The sequence below is a fragment of the Artemia sp. Qi Xiang Cuo genome, chromosome 8 (genome assembly GCF_049724085.1).
Source record: "Artemia sp. Qi Xiang Cuo chromosome 8, ASM4972408v1, whole genome shotgun sequence".
Classification (NCBI taxonomy): domain Eukaryota; kingdom Metazoa; phylum Arthropoda; class Branchiopoda; order Anostraca; family Artemiidae; genus Artemia; species Artemia sp. Qi Xiang Cuo.
Window position 1 is genome coordinate 29,610,018 of NC_142801.1, and position 24,697 is coordinate 29,634,714.

The following is a 24,697-nucleotide window of genomic DNA, read 5'->3' on the forward strand; positions in this document are numbered from 1 at the left end:
TCCTCCCCCAGCCCCCAGGGCAAGGTCTGTAAATTATGCAAGCTGCTCATTGTTAACATACAAGGTTTTTATGGAAGGAATGGTCGTACAAACTTCGGGAGGGGCTCATTCTATTGGTAATCAGAATTTCTAGTGCCCTTTATAAGAGTCAAAAGTGATCGGGGGGCAATCAGCACCCCCATCTTTTTTTCTATAAATACATACAATCAAGATTTTTAGATAGCCATTTTGTTCAAAATATTCCAAAAAGGAAATAACTATCCCTCTGGGGTTGACAAAACCCTTACAGCTGTAAATTATGTAAGTTGCCTATGGTCAGCAAATAAGGTATTTGTGTAAGGGGCGGTTGTCTAAACTTCGCAGAAAGCCTCATTCGATTCGAGATAGAAAGTAATAGTTCCCTTTTTTAGGAGTCCAAAGTGATAAAAGGTAAACCAACCCCCTACCACACCCTTTTCTCCAGATACATCCTATCAAAATTTTGGGATAGCCATTTTGTTCAAAAAAGTCAAGATTTCGAGTAAGTATACTTCTGAGTTTCATACCCTCCCCCACAAAATATTTGTATATATTTCAACATGGGATTACAACAATTCAAAAACCTTAAAAAGGAAAAGCAAAAGTTTGAAGCTTAGTAGATATCGTTGTTAGAAATCGGACTTGCTTTAATAAACAAATATCTTTGAAAAGACTGCAGTATGAAAAGACATTTAAGTGCGTAAAAGAGCAAAAACTCGTAGTTGCAAAAATATTTAAATATATTTTAAAAAGGGATTATAACAATTCAAAAACCTTAAAAACGAAAACCAAAAGTTTGAAGCTTAGTATAAATCGTTGTTAGAAATCGCCCCAGTTTGAACCACCCCCCCCCCCCCCGAAATTTTTGACCGAGTCGAAAATTAGTAAAACCTAGGTAAAAATCAGTATAATTAGTCGGAAACTGAGTAAAAAATTAGTAAACCCCCCCCCCGAAAAAGTCAAAAATTAGTAACCCCCCCCCCCCCGAAAAAAAATCCTGGATCTGCCCTTGATATATATATATATACTATATATATATATATATATATATATATATATATATATATATATATATATATATATATATATATATATACTAATTATATTTTCGACTATAATTAGTCGAAAACTGAGTCAAAAATTAGTACCCCCCCCCCCCCCGAAAAAGTCAAAAATTAGTAAACCCCCCCCCCCCCGAAAAAAATCCTGGATCTGCCCTTGATATATATATATATATATATATATATATATATATATATATATATATATATATATATATATATATATATATATATATATATATATATATATATATATATATATATATATATATATATATATATATATATATATATATATATATATGTATATATATACTCGAAATATTATAAATATAATCCGGTCCAAGGCTTCTATTCTCTATTGGACTTAAGCGAAGATTGTTCACTATCTCGTCATCTGGGATTGTAAGAAGGGCCTATTGCATCTTAATTAAAATTTAAAGGGGCTAGTAGAGGAGGGGGTCCGACTCCCACGAGTACAAAATTCGGTTATCAAAAGAACGTATCTCCCACGAGTACACCAAATAAGGGCATAGCCTCCCTAGGGAGAAAGATTGCGTAATCGGGTCAATGACTTCTTTTTCCAAGGTCGATTTATTTGATGTTTCTATGTGTAATAACTCCGGGGCGAAGGTTGCACACGCGCATTGAATTCTAACGGGAACAATGTTATTGATCTAGGACTCGAGGGGGAAGTGAATTTCCGAGAAATTGATTGCGTAATCGATCGTGAATGTCATGGTGTCCAGAAATAGTATTTGTTGTTGTTGCTCTCGCCCAAATGTTATGACTTTCCCGGAAACAGTTAGATCACGTGTTTCCTTCTCAGCCAATCAGCGAGTCGGATACATCCTCCTTCTCAGCCAATCAGAGGGCTTGTTACATATGATTTTCCCCGTTACATAACAATTCGCCCTTGAGATTTCGTATATAACGGACATGCAATGTGATTAAATTATCAGAAAGTATTGTGACACAATGGATAGAACACATGAAATTATTGATGAATTAGAAGCCATGTCAACTTCAATTTGCAATGTAAGTACATTTTTTATTTTCAAACGAATTTTCCTTGGACATCCTCCAGTATATTCAGCTAAAACATAAATATATTCCTTTACCCCAAACCCCCAAACCATACAAACATCATTATAATCAATGGAAAACATAAAATATATTCTTTTACCCTCGAAACCTAACCCCCCACCCCACCAGTGTTTTACAATCCCAAATTCTCGCAAAAAGAAATAATTCTCTTTTCGTTAAAGTTTGACTTTTCTCAATTGTAATCTTTTCTCTAACTGATACATCCATCGCTCTGTTGTTATTAGCTCGCTCTGATTTGACACAAGACTCCAGCGCGATGCCTAAAATTAGCTGTCACCCTTTTTAAAGCACTTCCTGTAAAAGGTTTCTCAGATCAAAATGGGATGTTTTTCTCCTGTCAAATTAAAACGGTTTCATGCAGACAATTGAGCTAGGCCTATGCAACCTGTATAGAAGTAGAGAAACAAGTTATTTTCGAATTAGGGTCTAACAATATCCCCCTCCCTCCCCCATTGTCTTACAATCCCAAATTATCGCAAAAAGAAATAAATCTCTTTTCGTTAAAGTTTGACTTTTCTCAATTGTAATCTTTTCTCTAACTGAGACATCCATCGCTCTGTTGTTATTAGCTCGCTCTGATTTGACACAAGACTCCAGTGCGAGGCCTAATATTAGCTGTCACCCTTTTTAAAGCACTTCCTGTAAAAGGTTTCTCAGATCAAAATGGGATGTTTTTCTCCTGTCAAATTAAAATGTTCTCATCCAGAAACTTGAAATTTCTTAAGCGCTCGAAAATACAATCTCTTTTTGTAGACGTTGTTAAAAGAAGTAATTTAAAACTTAGTAACTAAAACAATAGTCATGCCCTGGGTGAACGGGGGGGGGGGCAACATTCTATCATTACAAAAAAATAATTGTATTCGCGTTCGGGGTGGAATAGAACAGAGGGTTTCTAAGAAAAATATATAGCTTTATTATGTGTACATTTACATCCAAGATTGTAATTTAGGCCTATAAGCTGCTAGGCTAACAATCTTTTTTCTATTTTAAAGACCTATAGACGGGAAACATTAAAAAAAAATTCTCAGCATGGTAAAAATAGGGGCATTTCTTGCAAATTTTACCTAGTGCTGTGCGTTTGGGATTAGGGGGAGGGGGCTTCTTAGTGATAAATATATTTCTAGAAAAAATTATATGGATGATGATACTAACTTTCTTTCTGTAAAAAAGGGGCATATTATTTAGATACTTATTTTTTTCCTTCTTTTTAAGGCCAATTATGAAGAATGCGTGCCCCCTCCATTCAAGAAAGCAAGAGATGACGAGACAGCCCCATCAGTGCCAGCCCCAATGCAGCCTGGCAGAAAGTTAAAGAGAGAGTGGGCGGGTTCGTATAATATGGTGAACCCTGCCGAACCTATGCAAGATCGTAAAATAGCCGGCCCAGTCGCGCAAGAACATAGCGACACCACCCCGTCCACCCTCCAACACGCGTTACCTGGGCCATCTGGCACCCAAGTGCAGCCGGGATATAAAAATGTAAGCGTTTTTTCCTACCTTTCTATTTATTCTTATTTAGTCCTTTTCAATCCCAATATAAACTTATCTCTGTGAGATATTAACCCCTCACCCCCCACCCTTGTTTTAAATTTATCTCCCTCGGAGATATCTAAATGTAATTTTTACAATGACACCACTCTTTTCTCTGCTCCCCCCTCCCTCGGAGATATCTAAATGTAATTTTTTGCAAAGAAACCACTCTTTTCTAATCTTTGCTATCGCTTCGATATCTCATAAGCGAATATTTTTAGGTAATTTCTAGTAATAATCACTGCCATTGAAACCCAAATTGCTATTTTTTCTAATCTTTGCTATTTTCTATGCATTCCTCCCTATTTAATCGCCGCTATCTCATAAGCGAATATTTTTCATGGGTAATTTCAATTAATGCTCACCATTTGAAACTCAAAATCCCCTATTTTTCACAATTGATTATCACAAAGTTTCAAGAGAAGGGGACTGAGAGATTATTCCCATTTATCTATTTGTCACATATGGATCCCGTAATTTGCGCAAGGATATTTTAAAATAGCCTTCAATCTTACAAACCCTTGCCAATATTTTAGTGATGGGGACACATTGTTGACAATATACTGAGTTAACGGTTTACAGCATTTAATTGTACTGTTTTCTCGTCTGAAGTTCAGGCTTTTCATTTCAACCACTCGCGCGGTGGCCTACAATAAGGGTCGCGGAGCCCGGAATGCGCCGGTGGGTCCGGGGAGTGCTGTGGGGGCAAGGTTAGGGAAGCGCCAGGGGATGCGCCACGGGTCAGGGAAGTGCCACAGGGATGCGCCACGAGTCAGGGGAGCGCCGGGGGATGCGCCACGGGTAAGGGAAGTGCCACAGGGATGCGCCACGAGACAAGGGCGCGAGGAGGGATGCTCCGTGGGTCTAAGAAGCGCCACGGGTCCACGACGCATTGCGGGACGTAATGTGGGGCCTGCGAAGCGCCAGAGGGAGGCGCCGCGTGACGCTATGCGGGAAAGTGCCGCGAAAAAATAAAAATTTAACACTGAAAATAAACGAACAAATTTTTGTCTTCTATTTCATATCTTAAGTTGGAACTTTCAGTTGAATTAACCAAATGTTATTAAGCAATAATAATCCAAATTTTAACAGTAGGGATGATTTGAACACTTTGAAAATAAGTTATTTTTTCATTTACAGGTTGCCCTGGTTCCATACTCGCCATCTCCCCCCTGCTCGTCAGTTGGAGAAGGAGAGGAGGCACACGTGGAGTCCCCCAACAATTTAACATGGGACGATAGCATTGAAGTACCTTTTAATATTGACGAGTTTTTAGATGATTTTTTAACTAATTTAGATAGTAGCACAGTTGAACAGGGGGACTTGAGTCCAAACACCTTGAAAATTTTAGACGATTTTCCCCGGTAATTACCCGGGAACCCTCCCGCCTCCTATACCATAACAACTCCACTTCGAACAACTGAAGTGGAGCATTCACCAAATATTGTTGAACAACTTGGGGGAGGGGGTAGTATAGCAGCGGGGGAGGAGGGTACAACTCTCCCAGACTTTCAGCTATCCAAAAGATTTTTAAATAATATAATTGTTTTCACTGCGACGTTTGGTGATCCCTTGACTACACGACTGGGTGGAAAATTTGTTTTTGATCCTGTAGAAATTGTACACAAATCTGTCGATAAAATTCGTGAATTTCGGGAGAATCACATTCAATTGTGGGGGGTAGCGATTCAATTAAGGTCTCCGTTGTTCTAAAGGTTGTTTATTTGAATGAGGGAAAAAGCGAAGTTTATTATCATTATGTACATTCCGAGATGCGTTTGGTTTATTCAAATTTAGAAAATTTTGAGGGAGTTTTCATGGATTGGGTCTATCAAATTATAACGCATCTCGAGAACTTTAATGAAAAAGGTAGTGGCTCTCTAGTTCTTTTTGTTGAAAATTTAAGTATAAATATTTTTAAATTTAAGAAAGATTTTATTTTTAGAGGTGGGAGTCGGCGAAGGGCAGTAGAATTAAATTATAATCCAGATCTAGAAGGTTGTCGTGGTGTCCAGAAGATTTGTTTTGAAACAGGTCAAATGTGTTTCAGATATGCTTTCCTCATATCAGCTTTTCAGCCTCTAGCAGATGACGCTACTAAGAAGAATTTAGATCACTGGGCTATACACGGGAAGGAATGGTCCGTTTTCCCAGTTGTAGATTTTTCTTGCCTCAAGGGAAAATACCCAGTAACGCTAAGATCCATTGACATGTTTGAAAGGGCTAATGCTCATTTAAATATTGGCGTTACTGTGGTTCAGTATGAAACAGAATTTGAAGATGGAACTCGCTCTAAAAAGAAGGGGGTGGTTTTCCCCGTAAGGGGTCCCTCAGTTGATTTGGTTAAACACTGGGTTTGGTTGCTTTACACACCACCTAGTCAACCGAATACAATCGGTCATTTTAACCCGATCACTGACATTAGTAGAGTTCTGGGGGAGAGTATGAAAAGGGGGGAACGTTTCTACTGTCCAAGATGCTTGTCACAATTCCGTAGTGATATGAAACTACGGGATCATATGAAGCATTGTAGACGGCATGGATATCAGACAGTGGAAACGGTTTCAGGGGATAGGGCCATTCTACGTTTTAAAAATTATCAAAATACCCTTCTCCAATGCAACAAAATATCTTTGGATTGTGAAGCTAAGCTGCTGGAGGTGAACGACCCCCAATTTTCAAACCGAGTCAAAGAACATCTGGCTATTGCAGTGTCCTACGCCCACGCGCAAAGAGATAATTCTAACACCTTTCGATTGTTACAAATAGTTGAAACATTGGATGAGAGGGAGTGCATGGACAAGGCGCTGACTAAACTGATTTGCACGGCTAATGGTGCTATTTACCGTTTGAGAAAAACCCATTATCCAATGGTTCTGTCTGCAGAGGATCGTATCGCGATTAAAAATCAAAAAATATGTTGGGTTTGTAAGGGGGAGTTTGCAGAGGTGGATAAGGGGACTAAAGGGAAACGTGGGGGGAGGGGAAAGTTAGAGAGCAGGACCATGTGTGGTAGGAAATAGCCTTGGGGGGGAGTAATTTTAGGGGAGTTGCGCATCAATCGTGTAATTTGAATGTTAGCCAACAGTTTTTTATCCCTGTTTTTATTCATAATTCCAATTATGATTTAAAATTTATTTTACTGGCACTGGCACGTATGCACAGGGAGGGAGGGGGAGTAGATATTCCGTGGGTATATAGTTCATTTATCTACAAGATTAGTTCCAAATCGGCCGAGTAGTTGGTGCTTCTTTAGCTTAAATGGCAAGTAGTGGATAATGGAAATACGTGCTGGAATAAAATTAGGTTTTTATATTCCTTTAGTTTTTCCCCCAAGGCAGTTAGTCAAGTGAATCAAGTGGAAAAAAGAGACAATTTTGATAGCTTTCCCTTGCTTAAACAGCACTTTCCAGACAGTGAAATGTATGACCTGTTGACCTGCAAAGGTATATATGCATACGATTATTACTGTTCTGGCGCACGCTTAAGTGAGGACAAACTACCTCCAATTGAAGCTTTTTACAATTCACTGACCAACAGTGAATGCACAGCCGAGGAGTATGAGTTTGCCAAGAAGGTGTGTTCCAAGGGGGATTGTAAAAATGGGTGGGATTATTGTAGACTGTACTTGGCCAGTGACGTTCTAACTCTGTTGGATATACTCTGTAAGAACACAGACCAGATCTATTCAGAGTTCGGGTTAGATATAGGTTATTATTTTTCTAAACCCCATTTAGTGATGGATTTAATTTTAAAAATTAGCAGGGAGGAAATAGGCCTAATCACCGATGTTGATAAGCAACTTTTTGTAGAGAGTTCATTGAGGGGTGGGTATGTTTGTCATGGGGACCGCGTCTTATCAACCGATCCGACCGGACAAAGCACCGGTGCAAAGTCAAACGCAGTGTTCTTGGACATGAACTCATTGTACCCCTCGGCAATGTCCAACTACTCTTTGCCTTGTGGGAACTATCAATGGCTTGAGAATCCTTGTGAGTTCCCCGACATTACCACCGTCGAGGACAATGGACCACAAGGATGGTTCTTTGAAGTTGGTGGTCACATTCCGCTGGCGCTTCACGACTCAGTCAAAGATTTTGTCTTTCCCTGTATCAATCGGCCCGTGAGCAGGGACTCTCTGAGCCCCTACAATCGTTCATTGGTTGAGGATATGGGGATGCATTGGACTCCCTCTAAACAGAAACTTATTGCTGATTTGGACCCTAAGGATAATATCGTTGTTCACCATGTGATTTTGCATTGGTTGGTGAAAATTGGTTTCAAAATAACTAAAATACAAAGGGTCCTACAGTTAAATCAGCGACCCTACTTGAAAACGTTTATCGACACTTTTGTCGATAAACACTCTAGGGCAAATTCAAAGGTGGAGAAGGAAATGTACAAGCTCATTCTAAATTCAGCGTTTGGCAAAATGCGTGAAAGCGCTCGTAACAGATCTCGCTGCGACGTCGTGACTGACCCTCTAGAGTGTGCACGAATTATTGCCAACCCCAATTTTACATCATTCACGAGCATAGAGGTCGGCATGGTTCTTCTACACAGGAGAAAGCGAAATGTATTACTGAACAAGAATATTACAGGCGGCAGTTCAGTACTAGAAATTTCAAAAAAGCTCCTGTTGTCGTTCTTTTACAATGTGTGCAAGGTGCAATGGCCACGGGAGGGGGAGGTTCAAGTTTACTATGATGATACAGATTCTCTGCTGTTAAAGGTAAATGGGACTGAATTGGATTAATTGGGTTATTTGGAAGAGGGGGTACACATCAGCTAGCGGATGGATTCCACCAACTGGAATCAATCTCTCTACCCCGAGCAGTTGAAACGTCAAGCCCCCAACTAACTATTAAAATTAAAATCAGAGACGGGGAGTGATTTGATATCCAGGGGGGTGGTCCCGGGCCCCAAAGTCTATTGCGTGGAAACTCATTGTGGGGAAGAAAAGAAGGCGTGTAAAGGGGTGCCTACACATTTTGTAAAGAGCAATTTCAACATGAGCGTATACAGAGAGTGTGTAGAAAGTAACCTAGTGCCAAGAGCACAAGTGCTTGCAATTCGCTCTCTACAGTATAGAAATTATACTGTGAGAGTGGAGAAGAATGCAATGTCGTGTATATCCGACAAGGTCTATGTGCTCGAGAATGGTGTGAGTGTCCTACCCCACGGCCACTCTCGTATTTCAGATCGAGTTGAATGCATTGACTATCGCAATCAACTTGGTCTGGATAAATTAACCTACTCTGACTAACCACCTTAACTCAACCTCATCTAACCCAAGCACTAACCACCACCACTAACTCACCCACTAACCTAACCTATAGCAGTGACGATAACTATTGTTTTTCCACCACCGTCCCCGGGGGAGGGGGGAACCCGTACCGCGGCCACCCAGGGGAGGGGGGGGCCCCGCCCGTGGCTGACCGGCCTTTGGCCCCGTGGCCCGGGGGGGGGGGGCCCACCTTTAAATTCACCGTAATCAAGTTCAACTGTGCTACTAGCAATTTCCAAGTGTGTGTATTTTCTGTTGTACAAAAAGTGCTGTAGATGGACAAAAGTGTTTAAAGACAAAAAGTGTTGTACAGAAAAGTGTTGATGATGGACAAAAAGTGTTTTTTATTGTACATAAAGTGTTGTACAGAAAAGTGTTTAAAGACAATAAGTGCTTATTTATATAGTGTTATCATTGCAGTTCATGTTGAACAAATAGAGTTTTCATGTTGACCATGAAATTTTGTCACGTTGAACAAGTGTTATTATTTTTATCGTTGTTCATGTTGACTGCAAGTATTTGTTTTTGTACAGTGCCGAAATAAATACCGTCATAAAATATTGTTTTTTGTTGTTTTTGAATAGATAGATCTATGGGGAAAATTATTGCTACTTATTCATTGAGCACATATGATTTACAGTTAGTTGTAGTCCGACTGTTGTCAGCAGCATGTATCAATTTAAAACACCCTTCAGATCGTTTCTGTGTGGTCTCTCAATGTCGGGGAAAACAACACTTTTAGCTAGAATAATTCAAAATTGCGATAAAATGTTTTTGGAAAAGCCGAAAAAAATCTACTATTGCTATACTATTTGGCAGGAGCCCTATGATAAAATAAAAGCTATTGAAACAACCATACCAATACAATTCATACGGGGACTTGATGTTTTCAATAGTATTGAATCGAACTTGTGGCTGATTATTGATGATTTGGCTGAATCCATTGAACAGTTCTAACATGAAATGCTACAACTGTTCACCGTTCGCTCCCATCATGAACACATTTCCGTTACTCTGGTTCTACACAATCTGTTTCATCAGAGCAAATGTATGCGAACCCTTGCTTTGAATTGCACCATTTATATTATCTATCGAGTCGTTCGTGTTTCTAGCTCGCTCAAAACTCTCAATAATCCGATAAACCCCCGCGCCCCAAAATTTCTGTTGTCAGCGTACACTCACGCGACAAGCAATCCCTACGGTTACATTTTGTTGGATCTTAATCAGAGCACGCCCGAGGATCTACGTGTAGTCACCGAAATTTTCAACAAAGAAATTACAGTATATCTACCCGTGAACAGTAGAAAAGACTATTAGTTACCATTATGACACTGAAGAAACTACACAAACAACGACATCTGTTTTCCGTTTTAAGCACCTCAAAACCATTGCTTAGGAAGGCTATACTCAAACATGGTGCTGACAAATATGTCTTCATCATAATATTCGAAAGTCTTTTAAATTTATCCGAGTGTAGTGTTCAACTATAACAATGTGTTTGGCAAAGGACAAAGAAACATCAGTTAACAGTACGCACATTGTCTAGTCAATACAAGGGGAAAAAATTTTTAATAAAAAGGGAAAGAAAGCAGGTGGTAGCCTTTTCATAATTTTAATGCAAAAAAGTGCAGGTATCGTAAATATATTTATCCAGTGGGGTAATGGCAAAACAATATAAATTGACGCCATTAGATATCTGACTCTCATCCATCGAACATTTTGAAGAAAATCTAAGCACATTTATTAATGACGAGACTATTGCCAATGACAAAAAGCTGCTTTTACTTCAAGATGCATTGCGAGGTGTGGACAAACATAAACCATATCGTGAGAGACCCACCGTCACTGATCCCTCTAAACAGGAAACATCTCCTCAAGATTCATTACAATCATATGAGAAGGGCTTGAATTCAAGAGTAATTAAAATTTGAAATCTAGGACCAGTGACCGATCAAGAACAGAGTAAAAGAGTATTGTTCTATCTTGCATTATAAACCAGTGTTCTGGTGAGAGTCGATAGCACATGAACGAAATTCATAAGTATAGGGCATTTTTTACATATAGGTGATTTCATGTTCGAGGTTATAACAAATCTTAAGCGGCTTAGGTCAAATGAAGATAATATGTACGCATGTCTCCATGTATCAAACTTTCACAAAAATCTTGTTGGCAATAGGAAAATTCTAAATAGACTAAGAGAATATAGCCCTCCAACAACGCCTTTTAAAAATAAATAATATTCAGTATTTGAAGATACTAGCAGCAGCGCTGATTTTACAACACCTGGGGCTGCTAGTCAAAAGCGAAGACGAATTGATTCGCCCGCCAGTGTGCAAAAGGGGAGTGGACATTACACTACGTGTTTACGTTCAAAATGGATGAAGTTTTGAAAGGTGTCTATGAAAATGTTGGTGAGGCGGGGAGTTTAAGTTCTCCCAAAACGCTTTCCAAAGCCTCCGGCACCACATTGAAAAAAGCAAAAGAGTATCTAGAGAATGAACCGAGTTAAACACTACATCGAAATCACAGGCTTCGCAGCAAACACTATTGACAAACTCAAGCCTTTTTCCCTATCCATATAATACAAACGGATCTTTTAACTTTAGATACAGTTCAACGGCGTCACAATGCGCCCTACAAATATATTCTGGTGGAAATCAGTATCTTTAGTCGCTATACCTATGCCATTCCACTACGATCAAAGAGAGGTGTCGAAGTTGCTTTGGCCATTGAAAGTATTCTTGAACAGGATTCGTATAGAAAAATTCAATCGGATCGTGGCAGTGAATTTGTTAAACCCCATGTGCAAAACGCTTCTTTTGAAATATAATACATAACTCTATCATAGTCACAGTCCGATAAAGGCTGCATTGGCTGAACGATTAATAAGCACGATTCGTCTATTAATTTCAAGATATTGTACATTGAAAAATACACCGGCTTTTATCCATGATTTAGATAAAATCATGAATATATACAACCATCGACCCCATCGATCTCTGTCCAACTCTGCACCATTTGATTTTCATTATTCTGAAAATTACATTTGACGCTTCTCTAAAGCAATACTCCATTGGTGAAAAAGAGAAAAAAAAAGAAGAAATTTAATGTTTGTTATACAGTTCGAATTAATAGAGCCACCAACATTTTTTAAACAGGGAATTATTTATGGAGCACTGAACTTTTCAGTTCTGTTCAGAGAAGTGTCTAAAATCTTGGACACTATACCCATAACTTATCGACTGCGAGACACCAAAGATGATGAGATTCTCGGCAGTTTTTATGAATATGAACTGCAAAAAGTTAGAAACACTAGTGAAAGTTATCAAATTGAAAAGATATTAAAGAGACGTACTCGCCATGGTAAGAAACAGTTCGTTGTTCGCTGGCTAGGATACAACTCAGATTTTGATTCTTGGGTCAGTGCTGAAGACATTGACAATGCCCAATGATTTCTATGTGACTTTCATGTCCAATGTTTCTGATCCTCTCTACAATGATCTGAATAGAACAAGTGATTTTTGGACGAAACTCTCCCCCACCATCAAATTCGACGGACAGTATGAAGTGGCTTTTGTCGACTGTATTTTCAAAAATACCTACGAAATCCTGAAAAGGGATCGTAAATATGAAATAAAACTCAGACCATATGATTGGCCTCCGCCACCAGGTGATCAAGAACAAATTCAAAAATAAATTGGATGGATTATACATACGTTGAATTACCCTATAAGGAACTCACCTGTATGAATGATTTATGTCGTACTATCTATAAAAGAATTTCCTCTCGTAACAAAGGTGATTTTCATTTCAACAATTCAAAGGAGGAGGGTAAGATCTACGTTAGTTTACCTATTGCCAATGAAAAGGTTATTCTCAATGATAACTTATAATATGTTCTTGTTTTTAAACTCAATATAATCAATGGCAGAAGTACGGAAAACACAAATTTCATTTTTGCTGGCTACCCGCCTGCCTTCTCCACGGACACCTGTATATTTCTATACGCCTCCTGTGTGGAAACATCTCGGGTTGATAATTCAAATGTTCCCCTCCTACGAGTTCTTGAACGAAAAACCAATCAAGAACATATTCATCACTACAATATAAAGCATCTTCAGTATATTCCCGTAAACACTTCCTATTTGGAACTCTGTCAGTTAACACTATGAACTAAATTAGGTGATACAATAGCAATTTCAAAAAGTTTGGCTGTGATTACATGCCATTTTCGACCCATCGTTCAACAGCAAGATGTCTAATAGAAAAGTGGTATTCACTTGTCCTGATATTGACTGCTATGTTAATACTCTTGGCCCAAGACAGCAGGGTAAAGGGATGGACTATTACAAAGGACTCTCGTCAATGTCTGGCTACGGTCTTGGTAGTTGTTTTGCTAAGCTGTTTCGCTCTTCACTACCACTGGCTAGAAAATATCTTGTACCGGCTGTGACAGTTTTTGCATCCTCTACACTATACGATTGGGGCTCTGGCAAGGATTTTAAAATAAGTGCTTCGGAAAATCTTAGGTCCAGTGCGCGAACCCTTGGCGAGAAATTAAAACAGAATGGTAAAGGTTTAAAAAGGTCAAGAAACACCACATCACTCATCAGTCTCTACTCAGGACGGAAACGTAAGACATCCCTTTTGTCAAAGAAAAGAAGGAAAAAGCCGACACGTAGTGTAACCAAAAGTCCCAGGAAGAAAATTGTCAGATCGAAACTAGATTTCTTCTCCTAAGATGTCCTACCTACCGCATAAGGATTCTCAACCTTCAATCACCGCCTCATTGAATCTATTCAATGCTGAAAATGTTGATGTGAGTGTTAAGCATGGATGCTATGAACAATTTTTATCCACAATAACCCCTCTCCTACAAGATATATGCTCTAATTTAGTCCACTAAACACTACTTAGTTGATTTATATGCATTAAGTATATATTTACAAATGAAAGTCTTGAAAAATAAGACTACACTGAAGCTTCGAGGCAATGGACTATCCTTTGAAAAGTGGATACTACATAATTTTTTTCTTCAATATAACCTGAACATAACTGGTAAGCTGTTGAGCACTAGTACCCCTCTCCCCAACTATACAATTTCTGTCAAATTCATTCTGATGACACCCAAGTCATACAAGGAATTAAGAGGCACCTCCAATGGTTATAAATATATTACTAATACTGATAGTACAGATGCACTTAAAAATGCTACAACTAGTGAATTACATCTAGTTGGAAAAATATATCATGAAATATTTAATATACCCCAATGGCTGCCGCCCAAAGTTAAAGTGGATATAAAACTAACGCTTGCACCCTGCAATTTCATATTGAGAAAAGAACTTGCAGCCAATCTCGATATAAGTCTCTCCATGACCTCGGCAATACTTCATGTACACAAACAAAAGGTTATGAGTTCTGTTGCTTTAGCCCTGGAAAAACTGAGAGCCAATGGCAACAATATTAAACTACTTGTTCCTCATACAATCACCAATCAGCGTCATATTGCAATGGGCTCACGCACCTTCACCAATTCATCCTTTATCAATGGCGAAATTCCCTCAAAATTGGCGTTGTCCTTTGTAAAAAGCGCCAGTGCAATTGGATCATGGACTGAATTCCCACAAAAACTCAAGATGGTTGGGCTTTCATCTGTTGTGTGCAAAGTAAACAGTATTCCAATTTACAATCTATCTTTTGATAAATCCTATAGAACATTGTATGAGTTGACCATGCTAACCCTAGACCTCGATTCTCAACTATTCGAAAATGGTATAATCAAAGATATATTTGCTAAAACACATGGTATCATTGTACTGGATTTGTCTGGCACACATGATATGAGTATAGTTCGTACATTTAGTGTCCGTTTAGATTGTACATTTGCCTACCGATTGGCTGGGAGTATTGCACTAATCTCACTAAACCAATATGAAACCTATTAGTAAATCAATCCCGAAGGCAGTGCTCTACTAGACTTAGCACCATGAACAACGGTCAAATAATCAATGTAATTTAATATGGACCCCTACATGTCCCATTACAAATCCTATTGTCTACCCTCGGACTATCTTGGAAAAATTCAAAGTGTCAACAATACCTTGATTATTGTTAATAGCAGTCCGTCGACTCTGCTGACGGGTCATTGGCTGTCCATCTTTCAAACAATGAATACGATTGAATTTTGTGATCCTCTTGGTCTACTCTATACATTCTACACACCCCACATCAGCAACTATATTGAGAGCAGTGGGAAAACTCTTATTCAAAATCGAAAGAGGGTTCAGGATCTAACGACTAAAAGCTGTGGCTTCCATGCACTACTATATTTTGTATTCTGATGTCGTGGCTATACTTACAAGCAGTTTCTCCACATTTATGTTGACAATCCCCGTCTGAATGACTTTCTAGTGGAAAATTTCCTCTCAGACCTATATAGTATTGATTTCAGTGCCCTAAGAGTAAAGTGCTTAAAAATGTTTGTGAATTTGTTTATTAATAAAATGCATATATATACAACAATGTCTTTAACTCTTCACTTTTATATTGCTACATCTTCAATGTATAGGCAAGTGTGGTGAACCACTAATTTAGATAACTCATTTGTATTCGCTGTATATTGATCATGATTGAGCGCAAAGTCAGTGTGACAGTATCTAGAGTATAATGTAACTTCACTTTTCTCATATCTCTTTGTATATTCAATGATACTATTTGCATTTATATTATGAAATTCACGAGTTTCAATCTGTCTATTTGAAGCAATATCACATACACTGTTTTCAAATGGTGAATCACATTCGGTAGCTGCCAAATAAAAATCCCTTGATTTATAGTCATAGTAGGCAGTGTCGTCACAGCGATGACGTAGAAACCAGATTGTCTTGTTACCCCAACAGTTGAATCGTAGACCAGATTCCTCTTCCCAGAATAATTTAAATCCGCGACGATACCAATCTCGTAGAAATAAACTGAAATCACGTTTGGGATTCTTTCCAATCACAGCGGGGTAAGTATTCTCCCACTGATCATATTTATCATAGTGACAATTGGAGCACATGTGCCCTCTAGGATGAGAGTCACACACCTCCTCAAGACATGAATTACATCCTATAATTTGTACTGCATAGCCTCTATGTAATTTACAAGGATTACATAATTTACACTTTTCACTATAGTCATCAATAATTGTACAATTCTCACATCGATTCCAACTGCCAAGAGTGTACATGCACAATGGACATATATAGAACATTTTTCGGTTTCCGATGTCAACTCACTCACTGCTAAAACGAAACTAATCCTCTTCGATCGATAAATTCAATGAGAGGGAAATGGTGGGAGAGAGGAGTAGCTCTGTGACGTTACCTCTTTCGAATGATGGGGGGAGCCATCTACATTGAATCCATTGGCAATATTTTCAAAAGTATATCCACAATATGATTCTGCTTTGTTTCAATTAATATATCGATAAATTGACTATAAGCATTTGAATCACATTTTAAAAGTTTCATACAATAGTCCAATGGGGGAGAATCACTCCTCATTATATTGTCAAGTGTTCCCCGACAAGAGAATATCCTGCGTTTAAGAGATAACTCGAGAAAATCATCATCCAAAATCAAATGTTTTTCCATAAACACTAGATTTGATCTAATTCTCTCTTTCTCAAATTTATTCATTTTTCAACCCTTTCAATCCAACTGCTGACTCTAGACTGTCCCTGATTCGTTAGGATACACGTGATCCTGTTTCCCGCTATCGGATCAATAAAATTCCCAATCGATTACGCAATCAAATTCTCGGAAATCCACTTCCCCTTCGAATATGTAATCAATTTCTCGGAAATTCACTTCCCCCTCGAGTCCTAGATCAATAACATTGTTCCCGTTAGAATTCAATGCGCGTGTGCAACCTTCGCCCCGGAGTTATTACCCATAGAAACATCAAATAAATCGACCTTGGAAAAACAAGTCATTGACCCGATTACGTAATCTTTCTCTCTAGGGAGGCTATGCCCTTATTTGGTGTACTCGTGGGAGATACGTTCTTTTGATAACCGAATTTTGTACTCGTGGGAGTCGGACCCCCTCCTCTACTGGGGTTTACAGCCATGACTTAGTTGCGCATGTAGAAGGTTTAAGTGCATTTCGATACATTGTGGTTTGCTGTTCTTCGTACGTATAACCTACAGATCACACTTGCTGCAACACTCCACAAGGTTTTGGCTCTAGATGCTTAGTTTGTTTTTCATTGTGAGTAAGGGCTGAGAACAATTACACTCTCCATTAAAATGTCTATTGGAAAGAGAAGAGCTAATTAATTGAAGATCTAGCTGTTCTTGGCTTCTCTAATATATTCAGTGAATTTCTTACTCGCTTTCTGGCAGAAGTTGTCAAAAAATGCTTATCGTATTTCATACCCCTTGGCTCGAAAAAAGAAATGAAAAATGTATATCTAAAATGTCATTTATTACATCTTATTTTTTCTATTTACTTTACCTAGGTAGAATGAAGTCAATCCTAGTATGCCTGCTGCTGGTCATCATTACTGTGCAAAATTCGACAAGTTTACCCACTAATGTATTACCATATATAAAAGATATATTTGAAGACGACGATATACCAGATATGACACTGCCTGCAACAAGAGAAAGAAGAAGAAACAGTAATTACAATACTTATGGTTCCAACTCCTATGTCATGCGTCCCTATTCAAACCCTCCCCCCTATTCAAATCCCCGACCTTATTCAGATCTTCCAAAGAAATACGAGCACTCGGACAGCTCCTATAAGAAAAAAGACGATTCGTATAAGAAAAAGGGTGATTCATCTGCTCTGTTAATGGCGTTAGCCATGGCATCTGGTAATAAAGGGCCGAAGATAGATTTATGTACTTATGGAAATGGTGTATTAATCTGCCCAAATGATAATAAGCAGCAAATCATGAATACACTGCTGCTTGCGTCATTGATATAAGGAAACGAATTGAAAAATTTATTCAAACCTTGATGTAATTGTAGTTAAGTCATGTGTTTTAATCAAATTATGTGGAAGTAAAAAATAAAATAAAGATTCATCTTGGCAGTTTTGGTACTAGGATCACGATTAAATTCTTGAGAAGTGAAACCGTTAAGGTCCGCCTTCTTCAATTAAGGAAGGAGCCTAGGGTCTTCGTATTAATTATTTTCAGATATTGCAGAGTAAACCAGGGTAAAGCTATGTATATCTATTTGTTTTGTTTTTAAATTCTGTTCATATTATACACAGGAGCTTTATTTCCTATATTATCCTGAAATAGTCTCCTACTATTCAGATTTTGTTGTTTTTATGATACTCTCACATCACTAGTAGAAATAAGAAGCCGCATGTCTACATTATCCATTTTGTTAGACTTGCACACGGAGTTTTTTGAAAAGACACAAGTAGTTGCAAGGCATTTGCCCAAACAGTTCGTGGTAATGAACTGTAAGTAAGGAGCGACTCATGCTGGTAGCAACTAAAACTCTATAAAAAAAAATTTTTATAAAAAAAAACAAAAGTCCCAACTTTTCGTGGTGATTCTAAATATGTAAAGCTCTTTATGTTTAAACTTAACCACCAAAACTTATGAGTTTGAAAAAAATTGCCGGATTTTCAGAAAACCGGCACACCCGCCCCCCCCCCGCACCCAAAATAAAAAGGGGAGTGATCTGTGTGAAAATTAAACCATCAACTTCAGTATTTCAGAGAACTCTCTTGCAGAGGTTTTAAACTCTTATCTACAAGAATGCGGAATTTTAGATTTTTTTTCGGACGAGAAGGATCACGGATGAGTGTTTATTTGTATGTTTCTTAGCTATTTCCCTAAGGTTGATCTCATTTAACCAGTGGCCCTAACAAATTGGAAGAAGGCTCGCTCGAGTGGAAATTGAACGCTCTAGTGACCTTTTTAAGTAAAAAAGTGATATGCCTTAAAAATTGAAATTTTCTGCCATTTCGCAGCATAAAATAAAATATTTGTTCACAAAGAGAAGCTATCCATTAAAAATGTAAATATAGCCAGGCGATTTAAAATTATCGAGGCCTTAGCAGCTATAACTTATTAAAAAACAAACTCAAACTATAGTAACCGGAAGTTGCCATTTGAAGCTGATTCAGGAATGGTAACTTTCGTTTCGGCTAGTCTAAATGATAAAAGTTCCTTACGAATACAAATTTATGGACATTAAAAAAAATACTCTGAAACTCCTTGAAAATGGTGTCGGGTTGAATTAAAAACAATTACTTTCGGAATCAGCATAGCCGAATACCCTTTGTCAGACCATTAAAGTCCCCATCTTAAGCAGCAAGGAAAGTCACTTTTCGCATTGGAATCAGTGATATATTTCTTTTTTGACTCGAGAGCTCAACTGCATTCAGATTATCTCCCAAAAATTATTTTTGAGTGATCAGACTAAAAGAAAATATTATACAAGGCATATTTCATAATAATATTTAATGAGGTTATCCTTGGTAGAATGTTTTGATGCACGAAAAGTCTCCTACTGTACATACTCTGTTAATATGTCTGTGGAAATTCCTTTCTGTATATTTTGTTAAGATACACAATGAATGTGGATCTAATATCCATAAAAATATACAAACACAGACCCACGTAAAAAAAACTGCACCACTGTGTACCATGAGTAAAACACGATGTATTTAAAATACCAAAATAAAGTTCCTTCTTTCTAAAGATAATTCCGACTCCTATAATTAAGCTAAATCTAGTTTCAAAAATGAAAAGTTCTTAATCAGCAAAGAGAAAAAGTGCAGTCACTTTTGCAGGAAGTTTAAACGATAAGAACCGTGTGAACGTCTAAATCATCAGAAATAATTAAGACGTATTATTGGACGAAGGGCTCGCATCCTTGGGCCACGTGAGCCAATCGCGAGCCAGTCCTTACAGCGCAGGACGAAAGAACTAAGTTTGGTAGTGGGGTAAAAGTGCTTTTTAAAAAAGATTCGTAAATCAGAATCAGGACCATTCAGATAGAATTCTTAAGTTCTTTCATGTTGTATCTCGGTCACCGTTATTGTCATTTGAAGTGACCCACTGCTGTTCACCTAAATATGTAAGTTCAATAAATCTATTGTTTTTTACCTGTGTTTATTTCATTCTATATGTCCGTATCTAGCCTAGTGATAGCTAATTAGTTCATATGTCTCCAAAGGCACGTTCCCAGAGGAATCTGATCTCCAGATAGCTCAAGAAAAAAGAGATCACATTTATATGTCTACATATTCTATTTTCTCCCATTAATTGAGGGCGGCGCTAGCCTAGTTGACACAATCTTTAGCGCTATAAGCGGCGCTATCGGAGAACTTATAAGGTGTAACTTCTAGGCTCTCAAAGTACGATATTATATTTGACGCGATCAATCTTCATTACCGCTATTAGGACGGCCAGAAGAACTTCATCGCTACAAATGGCAAAATCTTTATCGCTACATATGGCGTGGTTCGGAAATTGGAGGAAAACATACGAACTAATTAGGCTATAAACTTTGTAATTTTAATTATTAGGAACGATACAGACATATAAGTAAGGTGATTAGGCCTATTGCCGCTAAGCTACTACAGGGAAACCCTTTAGATATCTCATAGGAGATAATAGCCTCCCCCAAATAGGTTAAGTGAAAAAAAAATTATTTTGAATTGATTAAAAAAAAACAATGGTGGACGAACTTAATGACTTATTAATAGTGCAGAAGTTAATTGCGAAAAATATAGAAATAGCAAAATCTATCCCGGAATACAATGGTCAATCAGATGTTGACGAATTCAATATCCAATTGGCCCAGTTTGTACAACTAACAAAAACAGACCTAGGAGCGTCAAAAGAAATGCTCCTACTACGATTAAAAGGCTAGGCCTTAACCTTTCTAAAACAAATTGAACATACCATAGGCAATAACGCCAACTTGCCAATAAATGCGGTTGATAAATTGTTGAAAGCATTTAAAGATAGATTTATCGAAACCAGTTCCATAAATAAATTGAAACAGGGAGCAGTGAGCCTTGAGTTTTCACAAAATATAAGAGAATACATTGATAATAAACGAATTTCTTTAGAGGTAAAATACAGAAGCGGTTCGGGGCAACTGTAAAAAAAAGTCATACTAAATACCTTTTTGCAAGGGCTACCCCCAAAACTATATAGAGTGGTATTATCCAAAAATATTCTCTCGCAGTTCAGGAGGTAGAGCGATTGATCGAAGTCGATACGATGGTCGCAAATCATAGTAAAGCAAAAATAAATAGCCTAGGCGATTCAAATGCGAACATAAACTTCAAGGACCATCAGGCATCCCCCAATATCTTTTCAAGGGATAACTCCCCAATACCACAAAGAAATAAAACGCAAGAACTTCCTAGACAGAAAACAGTTCGTTTTCTGCCCATTAAACAATCCAATTACGAAAATAACCCTAGAATAATAAGGTGCTATAATTGTAATCGTGTTGGCCATATCGCGAGAGAGTGCCGTTATGTCCCCAATGGCATACCAAAAATTGCTATCGGTAATACGCAAAATTACAGCAACCATTTGTTCGGAAGAACAAATTTTAGCACCGGTTGTGCACTAGGCTATAGCCAGGGGGATTGCGCCAAGCAGTACCCTACAAAACGTACCAACCAAATTTGTATAACCCTCCCTCCAATAGACAAATTAATTACCGATTTGAAACCCCAAATAATCGACAAAGCCAATATAATGCAAGAATGCTATATAGAAATCCCGAAAATTTGCCGACGGGACATGAAAATTTTGCAAGCCAACGGCATTGGCAGTCAGCGCCAGTAAGCGGCACTGACACAAGACATCCCAGTTACCATAATAATATATGGCGAAGGCAGACAGATATAAATCAATTATATATGCCTACGGAACCCCATATGCCTGAATATCTATTACAGGCACCGACACATGAAATAAATCCTAAGGGAAACGTTTCAGGCCCCTCAGAAATATAAATTGGACCCAGAGGGTGCCCGGAATATTTAATAGGTCCAAGACAATTATTAGTGCCGTCTTGTAGTGATAGTAATAACAAGTTACCTATATTTAATGATTTCTGTGCAGAAAAAGTTTATTTTAAAGCTTTGATTTACTCCGTTGCAATAACTAGTATCATAAATTCTTGCGTATTTAATATTTTACCTCTACATATTAGGCAACATAGGAACACTAATAATCCCAATTTAACGAGTGTGACAGGCCATAAATTGCTTGCAAAAGGATCAATTCGCCTAAACGTAAAAAGGGACAATAGGATCTTCCAGACAAATTTTATAATATGCGAGAACTTTCCATATGAGGCTATTATAGGCGCAAATTTTCTAAGGTCTAATAGAATACTATTAGACGTAGCAAATGAGAGGCTTGTCTACCCGGCTAAGGTAGGGGAAGAAATTTCTACCTTAAGAAATCGTAACAGAGGTTACGAAGACAACGCAACAGTAAACAAAATTTCTGACGGTATAATGTCGCAATATTTTGAACCTCATGTCTCGCAAAAAGGACATGGCCTAATTAGAAACTTGTCCAATTATTCTGAAGGACATTGCAGAGATAAAGTAAATTTAAAAAATAAGGGTATTGATTCTGCGAAAATGAAAATAGGAGATAAGCGGCAGTACAGGTCAAACGAAATCAAGAAAATAGTGGAATTATGGAAAAACATAGTAAAACTCAACGTGACGCCGCAAGATGCCGCAATGGCGCAAAATCGCGCCAGTATGAATCTAATAAATAATGAAAATAAAGAGCAATATTACGGATTCGCGATAAGGAAAACAAAAGTCCCTCCCAAAACCATGCAAAAAATTCAAATATCACAGATGATTGAGCCAGTGGTTAGCAAATCCGAAATATGGTTTGCGACCCCATCTGAAATTCCCGAAAATCTGCTATGCGAGGAAGAGATTATATCTTATGACAAAGGAGAAGGTTTTATTTGGGTAACTAATAATCACGAAAATGATACAATTACAATTAAAAAGGGGACTTGTTTAGTTCAAATCCAGGTTTTAACGGAGAATGATTTAAATACATGGGAAAATTCTAAAAGAAACCTAGTTAACGGTATTAAAACTTCAAATAACGAATATCCTTTAACTAAATCGCAATTTTGAAACAAATTTAATATGGATCATATTACGGACCTGGAATTTAATAAAAAAGTATGCGATTCATTATTGAATTTTAAAGATGTGTTTTCGGCTTCTGAAGATGACATCGGGCTGATACCGTTCTATGAACACTCAATTTTAACGACTGGTAATCCTGTAGCGAACAGCCATATCGTGTGCCATATAAGCACAAAGAATGGTTAAAAAATAAAATTCACGAATCAGAAAAAAATGAAATTATACGTCCAAGTATAAGTCCGTATAGTGCACCAGTGATCTTAGTACCAAAAAAGAATGGAGATCTTAGACTCGTAGTAGATTATGGAGCCCTCAACAAACAAGTAGTTAGCGACAAATTTCCTCTACCGAGAATAGATGAAATTCTTGACTCAATTTCAATCGAAAAGACAATTTTCACTTCTTTTGATCTTACCCAAGGCTACCACCAAGTGAAAATAGCCGAAAAAGATGTCCATAAAACTGCATTTTCCACATCTGAATGTGGTTCATATGAATACTTAAGAGTACCATTTGGATTGAAAACAAGCTCAATCGCGCTATGTAGACCCTTATTGCACCTGTTAAGAGGATTAAAGAATATAATTCATTTTGTTGATGACGTTATATGCGTGGGAGAAAACACTGAACAACACCTAGCAACGTTAGCTAAGGTGTTCGAGAAGTTCAGACAAGGCAATTTAAAACGCCGGCCTGAGAAAGTTAATTTATTTCAACTTAAAATTAAATTTTTAGGAGTAGTAGTAACCCAAGGAGAGATATCCCCAGACCCAGATAAAATAAAATGTGTTGAAAACCTCAAGCCCCCCAGAACTATGAAAGAATTAAGGGGAATCTTAGGTCTTACTGGCTACTTTAGAAAATTCGTACGCAGCTATGCCCAAATTGCAAAACCCCTCACGGAATTAACTAAAGGGAACTCCCAAAATGTTACCTGGTCCCAGGAAGCTCAAACTTCCCTAGACCGTCTCAAAAAGCACTTCTGAACCAATTTTATCACTTCCTGATTTCGAAAACGGGGAATTTGTGGTTACAACTGATGCTAGTTCAAAAGGCATTGGGGCTATTCTTTAGCAAATAATTCCCATAGGAAACCCTGATCCTTTACAAGGGCCTTCTAATCAAAAAAAATAGAAAAAGTTATATGCTATTCGAGTAGAACTTTATCAAAAGGCGAAAGTAGTTACTCCGCCACAAACTTAGAATTATTATCTATAATCCACCACTTGGATAAATTTAGACATTATTTAATTGGTAGAAAATTTAAACTACGATCATACCATAAAAGCTTGCAGTACCTGTGCACATTTAAAAACCCCATGGGCATTCTAGCTCGATGGATTATGAAAATCCAAGACCTAGATTACGAATTTGAATATTTAAAAGTTAAACAAAACGCAGCTTGCGACTTTTTGAGTAGATACCCAGAAAATATTCCGTCGGAAGCTGAAGAAAAGGAAGTTAACGCTATCAATGCTAAAAGCAAACATAAATGTAAGAAAAACAAAGTCAAAGAC

General features: G+C 37.8%; 1 long non-coding RNA gene across 1 annotated transcript; it reads left to right on the top strand.

The window, feature by feature from the left end:
• The first annotated feature begins 409 nt into the window (after positions 1–409).
• Positions 410–18,089, top strand: LOC148949312 (uncharacterized). Its single transcript, XR_016142122.1, has 2 exons — positions 410–520; positions 17,512–18,089. It is a non-coding gene; the product is annotated as an uncharacterized LOC148949312 (long non-coding RNA).
• The last annotated feature ends 6,608 nt before the right edge of the window (positions 18,090–24,697 follow it).